Below are 16,074 nucleotides of genomic sequence, written 5' to 3' on the forward strand. Positions count from 1 at the left end.
CTGCTGTCTGAGGGGCAGCTGGAAACTGGCATGTTTGTGAAGTTAAAACACATGAAAGGAAGTTGAAAGAAGAAGTTGTCTCGAAGTGGGCCAGCATCCAGGGCTCCTGAGAAGCCACTTTTTCACTGGACTCTGATCAATGGGGCCTTGGCCCGCCTTACTGGGTGGTTCCTCCTCTGCCAAGAGAGAAGTATGTTTCCCCCATTCCGGAACTCAACGCTTTCTTAGGAGATGAACAGAATTCACCTTATTGTTCTAAAAACAGAGTCCCAGGCAACAGGGACAGGGAGACTGGCCCAGCAGGGGCTCTCTGGGCCAACTGAGCAAGGTGACAGGGCCCAGGAAAGGAGCTGTTGCCTGCACAAGGGCAGATGGAGTCAAGGAATCAGTGTTCGTGGGATCCTGGCTGTCCCCACAGTGTCGTGGCTGAACCTTACAAGAACAGAAGCAAGTGAAGCACAGGTGGCCAGCCACCTCATGGGGGAAGTATTGATAACGAAGGGACTCAAAGCAGCATAGACATGGGATGCTGAGGGGCCAAGTGAGCAGAGCAGAGAGTGAGTGCTGCAAGTCCTCGGAGAGGTCAACCGGGACCCAAGCATCCAGAAAAGGCAGGGACCATGCAAAGGGGTCCGAAAAATGGGACCTTCAGTGGAAAGCACTGAGAAGACCATTATTCAGGTGAGGTTTGGGATAAATTCATTCCCACGAACTCCCCTTTGAAAGGCTCGTTCCTCTAAGCATGGATTTCAAACCAGTAGTGTCACCATCACCTGGAAGCCCTTTATTTTATTTTATTATATGTTTTGAGACAGAGTTTTGCTCTTGTCGCCCAGGCTAGAGTGCAATGGCACAATATCAGCTCACTGCAACCTCTGCCTGTCGGGTTCAAGTGATCATCCTGCCTAGCCTCTCGAGTAGCTGGGATTACAGACATGCACCACCACCCCCAGCTAATTTTTTTTGTATTTTAGTAGAGACAGGGTTTCACCATGTTGCCCAGGCTAGTCTGGAACTCCTGACCTCAGGTGATCCGCCCGCCTTGGCCTCCCAAAGCCCTGGGATTACAGGCGTGAGCCACCGTGCCCAGCCTGGAAGCCCTTTAGAAATGCAGACTCAGTAGAACTGTGGTCACTAGAGGGGCGGGGAGGGCAGGGGTTGGGGAGGGAGAGGTTGGCTAACAGATACAAAGTTACAGCTACATAGGAACTAGCAGGAATAAATCCTAGTGTTCTATAGCAGTGTAGGGTGATGACCATTAACAAGAATGTATTGTATATTTTCAAATAGCTACAAGAGAGGATTTGGAATCTTCCCAACACAAAGACATGATAAATGTTTGAGGTGATGGATATGCAGATTACCCTGATTTGATCATGACACATTGTATGCAGTTATCAAAATATCACATGGGCCCCATAAACATGTACAATTATTAGGTTGTCAATTTAAAAATACAACTTTTTTTTTTTTGAGACAGAGTCTCGCTTTGTCACCCAGGCTAGAATGCAGTGGCCCAGGCTCATTGCAGCCTCCACTTCCTGGGTTCAAGCAATTCTTGTGCTTCAGCCTCCCAGGTAGCTGGGACTACAGGCGTGCACCACCGCACCCAGCTAATTTTTGTATTTCTCATAGAGACAGGGTTTCACCATGTTGGCCAGGTGGTCTCAAACTCCTGGCTTCAAGTGATCTGCCCACCTCAGCCTCCCAAATTTCTGGGATTACAGGCATGAGCCACAGCACCCAGCCAAAAAATAAAACTTGTTAAAAGGGAATGTAGACTCACAGGCCCCATCCCGATCCATGACTCTAAATCTGCATTTTGACAAAATCCCCTGAGTAAAGTTCAAGTATGAGGAGTGCTGCTCTAAATGCCATGGTCAAGAAGCCGCACACAAAAGCCAGGCCTGACCCAATTACCTGGTGTCTGGTAGTCCCAACATGTGTCCACTTTGCTACTACAAGAAACACAGCCAGGTGTGATGGTTCACGCCTGTAATCCCAGTGCTTTGGGAGGCCTGAGGTGGAAGGATTGCTTGAGGCCAGGAGATCAAGGCCAGTGTAGACAACATCCCAAGACCCGATCGCTATTAAAAAAAAAAAAATTGCCAGGTGCAGTGACGCATGCCTGAAGACCCAGCTACTCCAGAGCCTCAGGTGGGTTGATCGCTTGAGCCCAGGAGGTTGAGGCTGCAGTGAGCTGTGATTGTACCACTGCACTCCAGCCTGGGAGACAGAGTGAGACCCTGTCTCAAAAAAAAGAATAGAGTATGTTTTTTATATGTATATATAAAAAACACTGTATATATAATATCCTGCTTTTTTTGCTAACCATTATGTTTTAAGCTTTTTTTTCCATACAGCCTCAGCATTTTGATGACTGCATGATATTCTTAGGCTATTTCTAATTTTTCTCTATTTTAAATATATATTATGATTTTTTTTAAAAATCATTTTTTATAAAAATCATTGTGGCTGGGTGCGGTGGCTCACACCTGTAATCCCCAACACTTTGGGAGGCTGAGGCGGAAGGATCACCTGAGGTCGGGAGTTTGAGACCAGCCTGACCAACATGGAGAAACCCCATCTCTACTAAAAATACAAAAAATAGCCGGGTGTGGTGGCTCATGCCTATAATCCCAGCTATTCGGGAGGCTGAGGCAAGAGAATCCCTTGAACCCGGGAGGTGGAGTTTGCGGTGAACGGAGATCATGCCATTGCATTCCAGCCTGGGCAACAAGAGCGAAACTCCATTTAAAAAAAAGTATATAAATATATATATAGTGTAGAGCCCAGGCGCGGTGGCTCACGCTTGTAATCCCAGCACTTTGGGAGGGCGAGGCAGGAGAATTGCTGAAGGTCAGGAGTTCAACACCAGCCTGGCCAACATGGTGAAACCTCGACTCTACTAAAAGTAGAAAAATTAGCCTGGTGTGGTGGCAAGCACCTGTAATCCCAGCTACTCAGGAGGCTGAGGCAGGAGAATCGCTTAAACCCAGGAGGCAGAGGTTACAGTGAGCCGAGATTGCACCACTGCACTCCAGCCTGGGTGACGGAGCGAGACTCCATCTCAAAAAAAAAGGAAAAAAAAAATTGCGTATGAGTTTGCTAATTAGTTGGATTTAGAGGTCCTATCTCTAAAAAACTAAAATAAAATAATAAATGCTCCTGGGTCTCCTTTCCTCCCAGGAGACCAGGGTTCCCCATGCCTTCGCTGCCTCAATTCCCTGCATGGCCCCGAACCAGGGCTGGGACGCCTTGGGGCATGGGGCGTGGCAGGACAGCAGGACATTATTGGGCCTGAGCACTTGGGCATGGGCCTGGCCGCAGCTGAAAGGTCCTGGGTGGCTCTGCAATGCTTCGCCGCCCATGCGCTGGAGGGCTCGGGTCACAGGAAGGGGCGAACACCTTGCTCCTGGGGTGTCCCATGTGCAGGTCTTTGTTCCCAGCCAGTGGTTGGAACGTCAGCACCCCATGCTGAGGAATTCCGTTCGTGACTGAGGCCTCGTGTAATGACCGCTGGCCGCCTTCATTCCAGCAGGCATTCCTTGCCCGCTTGATTCCCCCGCTCCAGACACCCTAACTGTGGGAGGGGCAGCCTCAGAAAGTGAAAATTAAAAGCTAATGTTTCCCCTGGTGACTCTGGGCCTCGGGATGTCCCTACAGTGACCCCACCTCCCAAATCCTCATACTGAACCATCACCTCGTCCCCACCTGGGCTCCCCTGGGCTTCATTAAATGCTCCTGTGGCCTTAATCCAATCGCCCTCCCCATTCTGAAAGTGTAGGAAAGAATGTGGAAAAGAACCAAGGGCCCCGGGTTCGCATTCCAGCTCCTCTGCTTCTGTGTGACCATGACAATGCACTTCCCATATCCATGCCTTGGTTTCCTCCATATAGAATCAAGGGATTGGATAAAATGGATGATCTCTGAGGTCCTTTGCAGCCGTGACTCTCTGTGACTTTATTTCAGAGAATTATCACTGGGCCTAAATGAAATGAGATCATGGATGTTATAAAACATTGAAAACGTTTAAAACTACACACATATATGACACACATAGGAATAAGGAGTCTCCTTTTCTTTTTTAGTTTTATTTATTTTTTTGAGACAGAGTCGTGCTCTGTCACCCAGGCTGGAGTGCAGTGGTGCAATCACCGCTCACTGCAGCCTCAACCTCCTGGGCTCAAGAGATCCTCCCACTTCAGCCTCCCAAGTAGCTGAGACTACAGGCATGTGCTACCACACCTGGCTAACTTTTTGGATTTTTTTGTAGAAACTGGGTTTTCCCATGTTGCCCAGGCTGGTCTCAAACTCCTGGCCTCAAGCAGTCCCCCTGCCTTGGCCTCCCAAAGTGCTGGGATGACAGGCATGAGCCACCGCACCTGGCCAAGAATCTTCTTTTCTCTAATCCCCCAGCAATATGTGTCCTTCTAGTGTTGTTTTGTTTCATGGTCTGTTTTCCCTGCCAGATTGGGAGCAACATGAGGGCAAATGGAGGTGTTTTGTTTTGTTTTTTTTTTTGAGATGGCATCTCGCCGTCACCCAGGCTAAAGATCTTGGTTCTCTGCAACCTCCGCCTCCCGGGTTCAAGTGATTCTCCTGCCTCAGCCTCTTGAGTAGCTGGGATTACAGGTGTGCACCACCATGCCCGGTTAATTTTTGTATTTTTAGTAGAGACAGGGTTCCACGATGTTGGCCAGGCTGGTCTCAAACTCCTGACCTCAGGTGATCTGCCTGCCTTGGCCTCCCAAAGTCCTGGGATTATAGGCATGAGCCATTGTGCCCAGCCTCTATTTTTTAAATCCCCTCTCAATAACTAACACCCACAAAGCTGCTCAGTAATGTTGACCTGGGGACAGACTGATAACCCCCCTGGCTGCTCATTCATTTAAATGGACTTGTAAGAAGCTTAACAGAAAAGTAGTTACCTTTGCTTCTTAGGAGGGGAAGGGGAAGAACCTCTTTTAAATATATCTTACTTCTTTCAAGGAAAAAAAGTAGTTTGGCCCCTCAAAATTAGTTGGATTTGGAAATTCAAATGAAATTTTTAATACTGCCTTGCAAATAAACACATATCAACATGCCCAAGACTTAATTCCATTCCCCAGGCTCTTCTTAAGTATACTGTGTGCTGAATACCAAGCCTCCACTCAATAGTAAGAGAACACAGAAGAGATACTATAAAGTACTAAAAATTTTAAAGCAAACTTAGCAGGACTTAGATATCAAAATAAATATTATCCCATTCAAAATGTCCCTTTGGAAGGATATACACTCATTCTTATATGTTGCCTTGCTCAAAACTCTTTGGAATGTTTTGAAAGCTATCTTTAAACCATCAGATTTTTAATTGACAATTACAAATCTTTATGTGGTGATTAGCAGGGGAAATGTCTCTCCTGAAGCCAGCCCTGGTGAATAAGCTGGATGATCAGGCTTATTCGGTCAGGTCAAAAATCTAAATAATGTGTGTCTTATAATGAAGTTCTTAATAAGCACATGAGAATCGTATGTAGCCTTCCAACATGAATACGCTGAAGGTCTTCTTTCTCTGAGTTGCACAGGTTCAGCTGCGTCTGTAAAAATCAGTCTCTTGACAGATCTTCTTCTACCCTGGTCCCACTCTCCACCTCCCAACCCCCATCATCTATTCTCAACACTATAGCCAAAAGATCTTTTAGAAACAGAAGTTGCTCATTGGTTTGAAAGCCCATGAGAGCTCCCATCTCATTTGGAGGAGTGGCCAAAGTCCAGAGGGTGGCTTCTAAGACCTAGCTCCCTGCACCCTCTCCAATCTCCTCCCACCCCACCGTCTCCTTCAGCAGCTTTGGCTTCAGCCACACGGCCTCCCTGCCATTCCTCAAACACACTAGGATGCTCCTGTTTGGGGCCATTCTCTAGCTGTCCTCCGTTTGGAAACTTCTCTTCCAGAAATCTTCTTGGCCAGCCCCATCATTTCCTTTATGTTTTTGGTAAATTATCACCTTCTCAACGAGACATACTCTGACTTTCTATTTAATACCTCTATTAATAGTGCCTTCTTTCTCATAATGTCTTCTGCTTAATACCTTCCATTTAATAACTTCCATTTAATAACACACAGACACGCATGGACACACTCACTCCTTAGCCCCAGGACCCTGGCCTTCTTTTCATTTCTTCCCTGGTGCTTATCACCTTCTACCATAATATCTAATTTATCTAATATTATTTATAGTATATCTTTTTGTCTGTACGCTCCTGTGAGAACTAAGCTCAGGAAGGCCAGTATCTTTGTCTGTTTAATCGAATCTCAAAAGCCTAGAACAGGCACGTAGCTGGTACTCAATAAAAACATGTTGAATTGAATTGGATTGGATTGCATTGAATCGAATTGGCTTGAATTGCATTGCATTGTGTTGAATGTCCCAACTTATATAAAGTATGCTCCCTGCCTTCCAGTTGCTTGTATATCTGATTGAGAGAACTAGTGACATACACATGAAAGTGACTGAGCAGTACACAGCAGTCCAGGACTAAGTGGAACCTGCAGTGATGCTGCAGGAATCCTGGATGGATGAGTGCCGGCTGGAGGAGGAGAAAGAACCTGAGCTGAGCCTCCCATCTAGTCAAGCAAACCCTCTCCTTGTCCCCAGCATAGGCCCTGTTGTTCCGCTCACACTGGCCCTCTGCCTGAAGTCCCCCACCTTTCCTGCCCACTTACCTAAATGCTATCCATCGAAGTCCCCTTCCTCCTCACCACTTTCCCTGATTACTCCAGCCCTCCTCTGAGCCCCTGTAGCTCCTATATTTTGTTTCAGATCATTTAGCCTTTACATAGAACTGTTCTGTGTGTGTGCATGTCATTTCCCCAGCTAAGAACTACATCTTTTACTTCTCTCTTCTAAATAGGGCCAAGGGCTGGGCACAGTGGCTCATGCCTATAATCCCTGCACTTTGGGAGGCTGAGGTGGGCAGATCACCTGAGGTCAGGAGTTCAAGACCAGTCTGGCCGACATGGTGAAACCCCATCTCTACTAAAAATACAAAAAAATTAACCAGGTGTGGTGGTGTATGCCTGTAGTCCCAGCTACTCAGGAGGCAGAGGCAGGAGAATCACTTGAACCTGGGAGACAGAGGTTGCAGTGAGCTGAGATCGCACCACTGCAATCCAGCCTGGGTGACAGAACAAGACTCCATCTCAAAAAATAAATAAATAAATAGTGTCAATAAAAAATAAATAAATAGTGCAGAGAAAAGAGGAAGGTGGCTTTCCAGGAGGTAAATCTCAAAAACAAAGATACCATGGTGTGAACTGCCATGATGAGTTTACAAATATGACACCAGTACTTCTCAGCCCAAGCTGAGGCTTGTATCACCTGAAGAGCTTTTCCCAAATATCTCTGGCTGGGCACAGTGGCTTAACCTTGTAATCCCAGTACTTTGAGAGGCCGAGGCGGTGGATCACTTGAGCCCAGGAATTCAAGACCAGCCTGGGCAACATGGCGAAATCCTACCTCTACTAAAAATACAAAAATTAGCCAGGCATGGTGGCACGTGCCTGTAGTCCCAGCAACTCAGGAGGCTAAGGTGGGGGGATCAAATGAGCCTGGGAGGTAGAGGCTGCAGTGAGCTGTGATTACGCCACTGCACTCCAGCCTGGGTAATAAAGCAAGACCCTGTCTCAAAAAAAAATCCCTGGCCGGGCACAATGGCTCATGACTGCAATCCCAGCACTTTGGGAGGCAGAGGAAGGATCACTTGAGCCCAGGAGTTCAAGACCAGCCTGGGCAACAAAGCAAGACCCTATCTCTACAAAAAAATTACAAATTAGCCAAGTGTGGTGGTGCGTGTCTGTAGTCCTGGCTACTCGAGAGGCTGAGGTGGGAGGACTGTTTGAGCCCAAGAAATCAAGGCTGCAGTGAGCTATAATGAGACCACTGAACTCCAGCCTTAGCGGCAGAATGAGACCCCGACTCAAAAAAAAAAAAAAAAAATCTCCTTGTGGGGGCCTTACCCCAGATCAATGTTATCAGAATATCAGGGAATGTGGCCCAGACATCACCAAATGATTCTAATGTGTAGCTGGAATTAAGAACAACCATTGTATCAGAGAAAACATAAGGAGGCCAGGCGTGGTGGCTCATGCCTGTAATCCCAGCACTTTGGGAGGCCCAGGCGCGTGGATCACTTGAGGCCAGGAGTTCGAGACCAACATGGGTAACATACCAAAACCCCGTCTCTACTAAAAAATACAAAAATTAGCCAGGCATGGTGGCCCACAGCTGTAGTCCCAGCTACTCGGGAGGCTGAGGGACAAGAATCACTTGAACCTGGGAGGCAAAGGTTGCAGTGAGCTGAGACTGTGCCACTGCACTCCAGCCTGGGTGGCAGAGCAAGACCCCATCTCAAAAAAAAAAAAAGAATAAAGGTGTATATGAAAAATTGGGAAGCCGGCCTAAAATGCTGTAGTTGTGACTATCCCTCCTTTCCATTTTGTTCCTATGAGTTTGTCATGGGAATTTGTCTTTGTCAGGATAGCCTGGATGGATCAGCTGTGGACAGATGTGACCATCCTCTGCCTAATGCTATAATGAGTAGCAAGAGGTCAGAGAAGCTATGGAGAGAGCAGACGGCACCAACAAATGTGGCCAAGACCAGGGGTCATCTGCACCCACGGAATGCAGAAATGTTTGGGAAAACTAGAGGACTAGTTTAGACCAATTGACAATTTCTGTTGCAATTTCTCCCCTTCCTTGGTTGTTAGCACTCAGGTTACTCTCTCAGGCCTGCCCAGCAGAAGAGCTAAGAAGTGTGTAAATTATCTTGACGTTACTCTTTCAGGAATTCCTGGCTAATTCCTTACACTCCTCCTCCCTCTACATCCTGGGAAACTGAGCAGAAGTTGAATCTTCTCTCTTAAATGTAACCTGGCTCACGTGCACTGAAGAGCATGCAAGAAACTTGAGTAACAGAATTAGCTGGGCGTGGTGGTGTGTGCCTGTAGTCCCAGCTACTCGGGAGGCTGAAGCAGGACAATCACTTGAACCCAGGAGGCAGTGAGCCAAGATCGCGCTGCTGCACTCCAGCCTGGGCGACAGAGCGAGACTCCATCTCAAAAAAAAAGAAACTTGAGTGACAGAAGTCCTCATCCTAGTCTGGTCTGTAGATGTCCTCTGCTCCATCTCTCTTCTCCTCCCTCCTTTATGAAAAAACTTACAGAGACAGACTAAGAAACTAAGCAGCACTTCCCATTGGTTGATTTCAGAGGCACCTGTGCAGACCAGGCCTCTCCTTGCACCGCCCTGACTGCACTCTCACATATGAAATATCAATATCACTATTAAAATACAAACATCACTCTTCCCCCACTGCCACAGCTAGAGATGGGGCTGAAAAGCCAAGCCCCTCTGAGAAACGAAACGGGGCTTGAATTCAGAGTGAGATGGAAAAAATTGAGATGAAAACTTTTCCTGCCAGCAGGATCTGCTTATTTGGGAATGGTGGGAAGGGAAGGGAAGGGAAGGGAGGGTGGGAAGGGCAGGGAAAAGGAACATAAAGGAAAATATGTTGGCACCTAGTAGCTGAAGGAGGGAGAGAAGGGTGTGCCAGGGAACAAGGGGGCGGGTGTGGAAAGACGAGGCCTGGGTGCTGATGACAGCCTTCCCTGACTCCACCAGCTTGCCAAGACCCAGCCCTAGATCCCAGAGGGGTCACAGCTCAGGTCCCCCCTCCAGAAGCCACTACCTTTCATTTTCTTGCTCCCCAGTCTCTGTGCCCAGAATCACTGTCTGCCAGGCTCTGGCCAACCTGTAGCCTCTCCGTGCTGAAAACGACCCGCTAAAAAAGCCAAGAGGGAAGGACCCAGCACACAGCCGTGAACCACATATACACGAAGAGGTAACTCTAAACTCCAGAGCTGGGCCTAGGAGGAGGGGAAGGGTGGAGGGGGGATGAGGTTTTTCCACTTCCATTCGCAACTGTCAGGCGGGTGATTAATGACCAACAGGTTTGGAATCGCCTCTATTGCCAGATCAGTATTGTTGCCCCTGACAGCTAATGAGGTTGGACAGGCTTCTCCACACTGAGCTTTACGGGCCCCCGCTCCCTCCCCTGCAGAGCTCACAAGCCCTGCCAGCTTTTGTGCACCGGAATGTTCAAGCCCCACCCCCCTTCATTCCTCCAACACCACCTCCCCCCAACTCCCTGAACCACCATCTCACCCCAAAATCTTGCCCATCCACCAAGGAAGCTGGGTAGTGAGGCTTCAAGCCCCAGCCTGCTCACAGATACCCATCTGTTACACCCACACCCCCAAAAGCCCCTTTCCCATTCCCACTGGAGCTTGAGCAATGGGGCTGGAAGGAAGGAAAAAGAACCAAAGCGAACACTTCAGCCCTTGGGTTTAAGATGACAGAAGGATCTCTGAACACTTGCTTTGGACGGTCTGGCCAGCAAGTTTAACAAGGTCATTCCACAGCCAGCTGTAAAATTCAAGAAGTATTTTATACACTCACGGCTTCAATCTGGCAGATGTGCTAAGGGGGTGAGGATGGAGGAGTGAGAGAACTTGGGAAAGGTGATTTAATAACAGTTAATAATGATTTTTAACCAACCACCTTACGCCTAGATACACAAAGCCAGGTGTCAGTGCAGAAATCAACCTGGTCCTAGGTCTAAGGGTAAAGAAATACTGGCTTTGTTTTCTGCTCTCTTACAAATAATATTTACCTTTGTGCTAGTTCACATCTTGATACAGTTAAGCACATGTTTCCCTGTGGTTTAATATTTGAAGGAGTTGGAGCAACATAATAAGCAAACAGCATAAAAAGCCCAGAAAGACCCCCTCAGCTTAAAAATCTATTACTTTTCAGTGTGATATAAATGTATTTTGCTTCTGCTCAGAGCAATTTCGTAGTTTACTCTTATTAAACCAGAAGACGGCTTAGCAGAGTTCTTGATTTATGAAACACATACTAGATTCATTAAAACCTTAAAAGATTTAATACATTTTATCAGGACATTAAATCTGTGCAGGCTTTTTAAATCAAATACCTGCCATATTTCATCCCCCACACCCTGCAAACTTACTTAAGAGCACTAAAATGTGGACTGACAAACATTATGGGTGTTTCAGGCCTGATTTCTAAGTGGCAGTAAAGTCCTCCCCTCCAGGATTTATAGCCTGGCTTCTCCCCAAGTCTGGTCTTCCAAAGAACAACTGACTCTCCTCTTTAGAATTTGGTTCGGTAGGATGAGCTGAGATCTACATTTCACACACATACGCACACACATTTCTTCCTCTCCCATTGCATAGCCAACGTTCCTATTATCATGGGTTCTCTAGGACCCCACCCTTCAACACCACTCGCCCATCTTCTATCTTCTTCCGGAACTCCTACTGGCCTCTGCTTCCATGCAGACACACTCCTAACATCTCCTTCTCTCCCTCCCTACTCCCCTGACTCTTAGCCCATACAGAACTGCACCCATGGAACACCTGCCATGCTTTGGGAAGCAAAGCAAAGCCCTCTTATTCTTAATCTCCTCATTTTTAAGTCTATCCACACCACAGTTGTTCTCAGCTGGGGGCAAATTTGTCTCACGCACACACAACTGGGGACATTTGGCAATGCCTGAAGACATATTTGGTTGTCACAACGAGGTGGGGGTGTTGCTACCAGCATCTAGGGATAGAGGCCAGAGAATCTGCTAAACATCCTACAATGCACAAGCCAGCCCCTCTACCCCACATCGTGGAAAAAAGAGAGAAAAAGAAAGAATGAAAGAAAAGAAGGAAGGGGCAGGCATGGTGGCTCACACCTGTGATCCCAGCACTTTGGAAGGCCAAGGCAGGATTGCTCGAGGCCAGGAGTTTGACACCTGCCCTGGATAACACAGTGAGACCTCATCTCTACAGAAATAAAGCCGGGCATGGTGGCGTGCACCTGTAATCCTAGCTACTCAGGAGGCCGAGACAAGATGATCACTTGAGCCCAGGAGTTCAAGGCTGCAGTGAGCTATGATTGTGCCACTGCACTCCAGCCTGAGTGAGAGAGCGAGACCCTGGATCTCAACTAAGTAAATAAAATAAAAGAGAGAGGGGGAAGGAAGAAAGCGAGGGAGGGAGGGAGCAAGAGAGAGGGAGGGAGGAAGGAAGGAAGGGAGGAAGGGAGGGAGGGAGGGACGGAGCGGGGGAGACTGTGAGTGTCTAGAACCTTACCAGGCATAAGTGGTCTCCTCCACTCTCCTTCATTGCTTTCACACTTAGGATTGTGGCTCATAGATAATAGTTGTTTCAATAAATGTTTACAGAGTCAAACTAAATCTCTGTCCTAACACACTGACATTTTCCAAAATCACAAATGTAAGGGAAAAAAAAATTGGATTTACAATCAGTTGATCTGCCTGTGACCTTGAGGAATGGCTGAAGCCCTCTCTCCTGTGTGTCCTTATCTGTGAAATGGAGTTGTGGTGGTATTACCCTCATGGACTATTATGAGCATTCAATAAGCTGGTGTAACTGACAGCGATTTTACATTCTAAAAGGTCATGGGATGTTTATTATTTTTGTTGACAAACACTTATTGAGTGTTTATTGTATGCCAGGAATTATGTTAGACCCTCGGGGGGTGGGACAGATACAAAGATGAATAGACAAGCTCCTGCCCTCGCAGATCTCAGCCTTGTAAGAAGCAGAGACAAAAACTAGAATGTTTCAGTGTATTATAATGAGTGTTGTATGACAAGAATGCACAGGATATTGTGGACACAGAGAAGAAACACCTAGAAGGGTCTTGAAAGATGAATAAGGCCGAGCACGGTGGCTCACGTCTGTAATCCCAGCACTTTGGGAGGCCTAGGTGGCTGGATGACTTGAGGTCAGGAATTCGAGACCAGCCTGGCCAATATGGTGTAAACCCCGTCTCTACTAAAAATACAAAAATTAGGCAGGCATGGTGGCACATGCCTGTAATCCCAGCTACTCGGGGTGCTGAGGCAGGAAAATCACTTGAACCCAGGAGGCGGAGGTTGCAGTGAGCTGAGATGGCACCACTACACTCCAGCCTGGCCTGGGCGACAGAGGAAAAAAAAAGAAAAAGAAAAACAAAAAAAGAAAGAAAGACAGATGAATAAGAGCTGGTCTAGTAAAATAAAAAAAACTGCAGAATAAGATCATAAAAGCTGCAGTTATAGGTAGGGGATCACATCATTAAAAATCTTATATGAAAAGTTAAGAGGATTTGAACTTTTTTAAGCAGAAAAGGGATCCATCAAAGAACACATGGGGGTAAACTGTGGACAACACACTGATTTAAGGGTAAATGGAAGGTGGGGGTGAGGAGATAGCTAACATTAGATTATTACAATAATCCAGGTGATAAAGCCCTGAATTGCCTGGAGAGGAAAGCCCAGGGTCAAGGAATAACTACGATGGATGGGGAAGATTAAAGACAGTGGCTGAGTGTCTACCCTGGATGGTTGAGTGAATGGTGGCGTCTTTAGTGGGGGGAGGATGTTTGAAGGGAACTATGAGTTCCGTTTTAGAGATGATCTCTTTCTCCCTGTCCAAAATCCAAAGAAATGGTATTCTAGTGTGTAGCTTGTGGTTATCAATATGTATTTAGGAGCATCACCAGCGACCACATAATTAGAATATGGAGAACACAAGAGGCCTTCCAGAAAGAGACAATAGAGAAAAGAAGAGCAGTAGGGGCCGGGCGCGGTGGCTCACCCCTGTAATCCCAGCACTTTGGGAGGTCGAGGCAGGTGGATCACTTGAGGTCAGGCATTCAAGACCAGCCTGGCCAACATGGCGAAATCTCGTCTCTACTGAAAATATAAAAATTAGCCGGTCATGGTGGCGGGCACCTGTAATCCCAGCTACTCGGGAGACCGAGGCAGGAGAATCACTTGAACCCAGGAGGCAGAGGTTGCAGTGAGCCAAGATTGCGCCATTGCACTCCAGCCTGGGCGACAAGTGAAATTCCGTCACAAAAAAAAAAACAGAAAAGAAAAGAAAGAAGAGCAGTAGGTCAAGGACACAAGGACAGAGTTCTGAGGAATAGTTGAGGATGAGCTCAACTAGAGATTAAAAATAGGAAAATTCAGACAAGTAGACAGAAACCCAGGAGGGAGGGAGTGATTCACAGAGGCCAAGGGAGGAAGAGTCTAAGAATTCAGGGGACAAATCAATAGCACCACATGCATCAGAGAAAGCAACTGAAGGGTTAAGAACAAGGGAATGGAAAGTGAGGAAGTAACGACATCAAGTGTAGGCTACTTTTTCAAGAAACTTTGCTCAAAGGGAAGGAGACAAATCAGGTAAGAACTAGAGGCTTACATAGGATCATCGGAGAGGCTTAGACGGAAGGGCGTGGAGAAATTGCACAAGATTATAGGCTGTGGCTAAAGAACTGGTAGAAAGAGGAGATAATTAAAGGCTCTAGGTCCCTGAGGAAAGAGGAGGGATACGATTAAGAAACCAGGTGAAAAAAGATTGGCCTAGAATAAACATGGGTTACCTTATCCTCTGAGACTCACATCGCCATATACAAGATATCTCTTATATACAGCAAAAAAGAAGTCTATCAATGACATAGAGAGATGTGTAAATACATATATGTAGATAAAATTTCATATAATCTTTTAAAAAAAATTCCTGTTACTGTAAGTTCAGAGTTGGAGGGTTAGAGATGTCAAAGGAAAGGTCATCCCAGGCGAATCAGGCCAAGCCAAAATGCAACTGCCAGGCTTGTTGGAACAAAATCTCAAGGTCACAGGCTACTCTTCTCATCACCCCTCAAATGCAGTAGGAACCTTAGCCAAGCCCCCTTTCTGAAGACTTCTTCTCCTTGGACTTCTCTACAAGTAAAATAAATGGGTTGGATTAAAATCATAGGCAATAACCTATTTGTCCATCAACAGGTGAGTGGATAAACAAATTGTTGTATAGCTACACAATGAAACACTACACAGCAATAAAAAGGAATGAACTCTTGATAGACTCAACAACATGGATGAATCTCAAAATAATTATTCTGGGTTTTCAAAAAAGCCAGACCCTCACCCACAAAAAAGGGTACATACTATACAATTCCATGCATATAAAATTCTACAAAATGCACACTAATCTAGAGTGGCAAAAGAAGATCAGTGGTCTTTTGAGAATCGAAAAGGGGGTGTACCAAAGAGGGGTAAGAGGGAGAGATTACAAAGAGGCATGGGGAAATTTGGGGCCATGATGCATGTGTTCATTATACTGATTGTGGTAATGGCTTCACAGGTATTTGCAAGTCAAAATGTAAATTGTACACTTTATGAACAGTTTATTACATGTCAATTATATCTCAATAAAGCTGTAAAAATGTGTAATCACAAAAGGACCTTTTAGGTGCCTTCTAGCTGACTTTCAACTCAATTTTTTTCCTGATGGCTCTTTGATCTCTTTACCCAATGCCTTGAAGAAACATCATTAGCCCCAAGCAAATATGCTTTTGTTCTTGGAAGGCACCAATCCTGGTTTTTGCAACTGAAAAAAAAAGAAAAGAGGAAAAATTTCTGAGCCCCCTTAATAACTAAGGATACAGTTCACTCCTCTTCCCATAAGCTCACCAAAATCTTACTGGAATCAAATGTTCTAAAAGATTATTTCTATTCCCTGTTTTAGGGCCTAAAGTAAAAAAGATAAACTTTAAATCAAACGGAAACTTTTTCCAGCAACTTCCACTCTTGTGATACTGAACTGAACTGAAGCAGAAGATTTTAAGAGTTGCCTGAATCCTTTGGATTAACCTGCTTATTGGCTTAAAAAGTCTAATTGTGAAATTGACTTAAAAATTCCTAATTGTGAAAGAAGGGGTCTCTTCTTTGGCATGGCACTCTCACTAACAATTGTCTTGGTAAGAGGACCCAAAAAACAGCAATAGAAATAGAAAACTATGGATTGCTAGGTGAGAGTATTTTTTAACCTGCTTCAATCTACAACTGCAAAATGAACTGGCCCAATTTAATTAGAAAAATTTCAGAGTTTCTGACCACTGATCTACATTACTGAAAGGTTACATGTGAAATAAATGTGGGGTGTGTGTG

The 16,074-nt window shown here is 45.9% G+C and overlaps 1 long non-coding RNA gene across 1 annotated transcript; it reads left to right on the top strand.

Moving 5' to 3' along the window:
• The first annotated feature begins 237 nt into the window (after positions 1-237).
• On the top strand, positions 238-16,074 carry LOC101058678 (uncharacterized). Its single transcript, XR_169875.6, has 3 exons — positions 238-681; positions 9,752-9,882; positions 15,653-16,074. It is a non-coding gene; the product is annotated as an uncharacterized LOC101058678 (long non-coding RNA).

The sequence above is a fragment of the Pan troglodytes genome, chromosome 7, assembly GCF_028858775.2.
Source record: "Pan troglodytes isolate AG18354 chromosome 7, NHGRI_mPanTro3-v2.0_pri, whole genome shotgun sequence".
In the NCBI taxonomy this organism is placed as follows: domain Eukaryota; kingdom Metazoa; phylum Chordata; class Mammalia; order Primates; family Hominidae; genus Pan; species Pan troglodytes.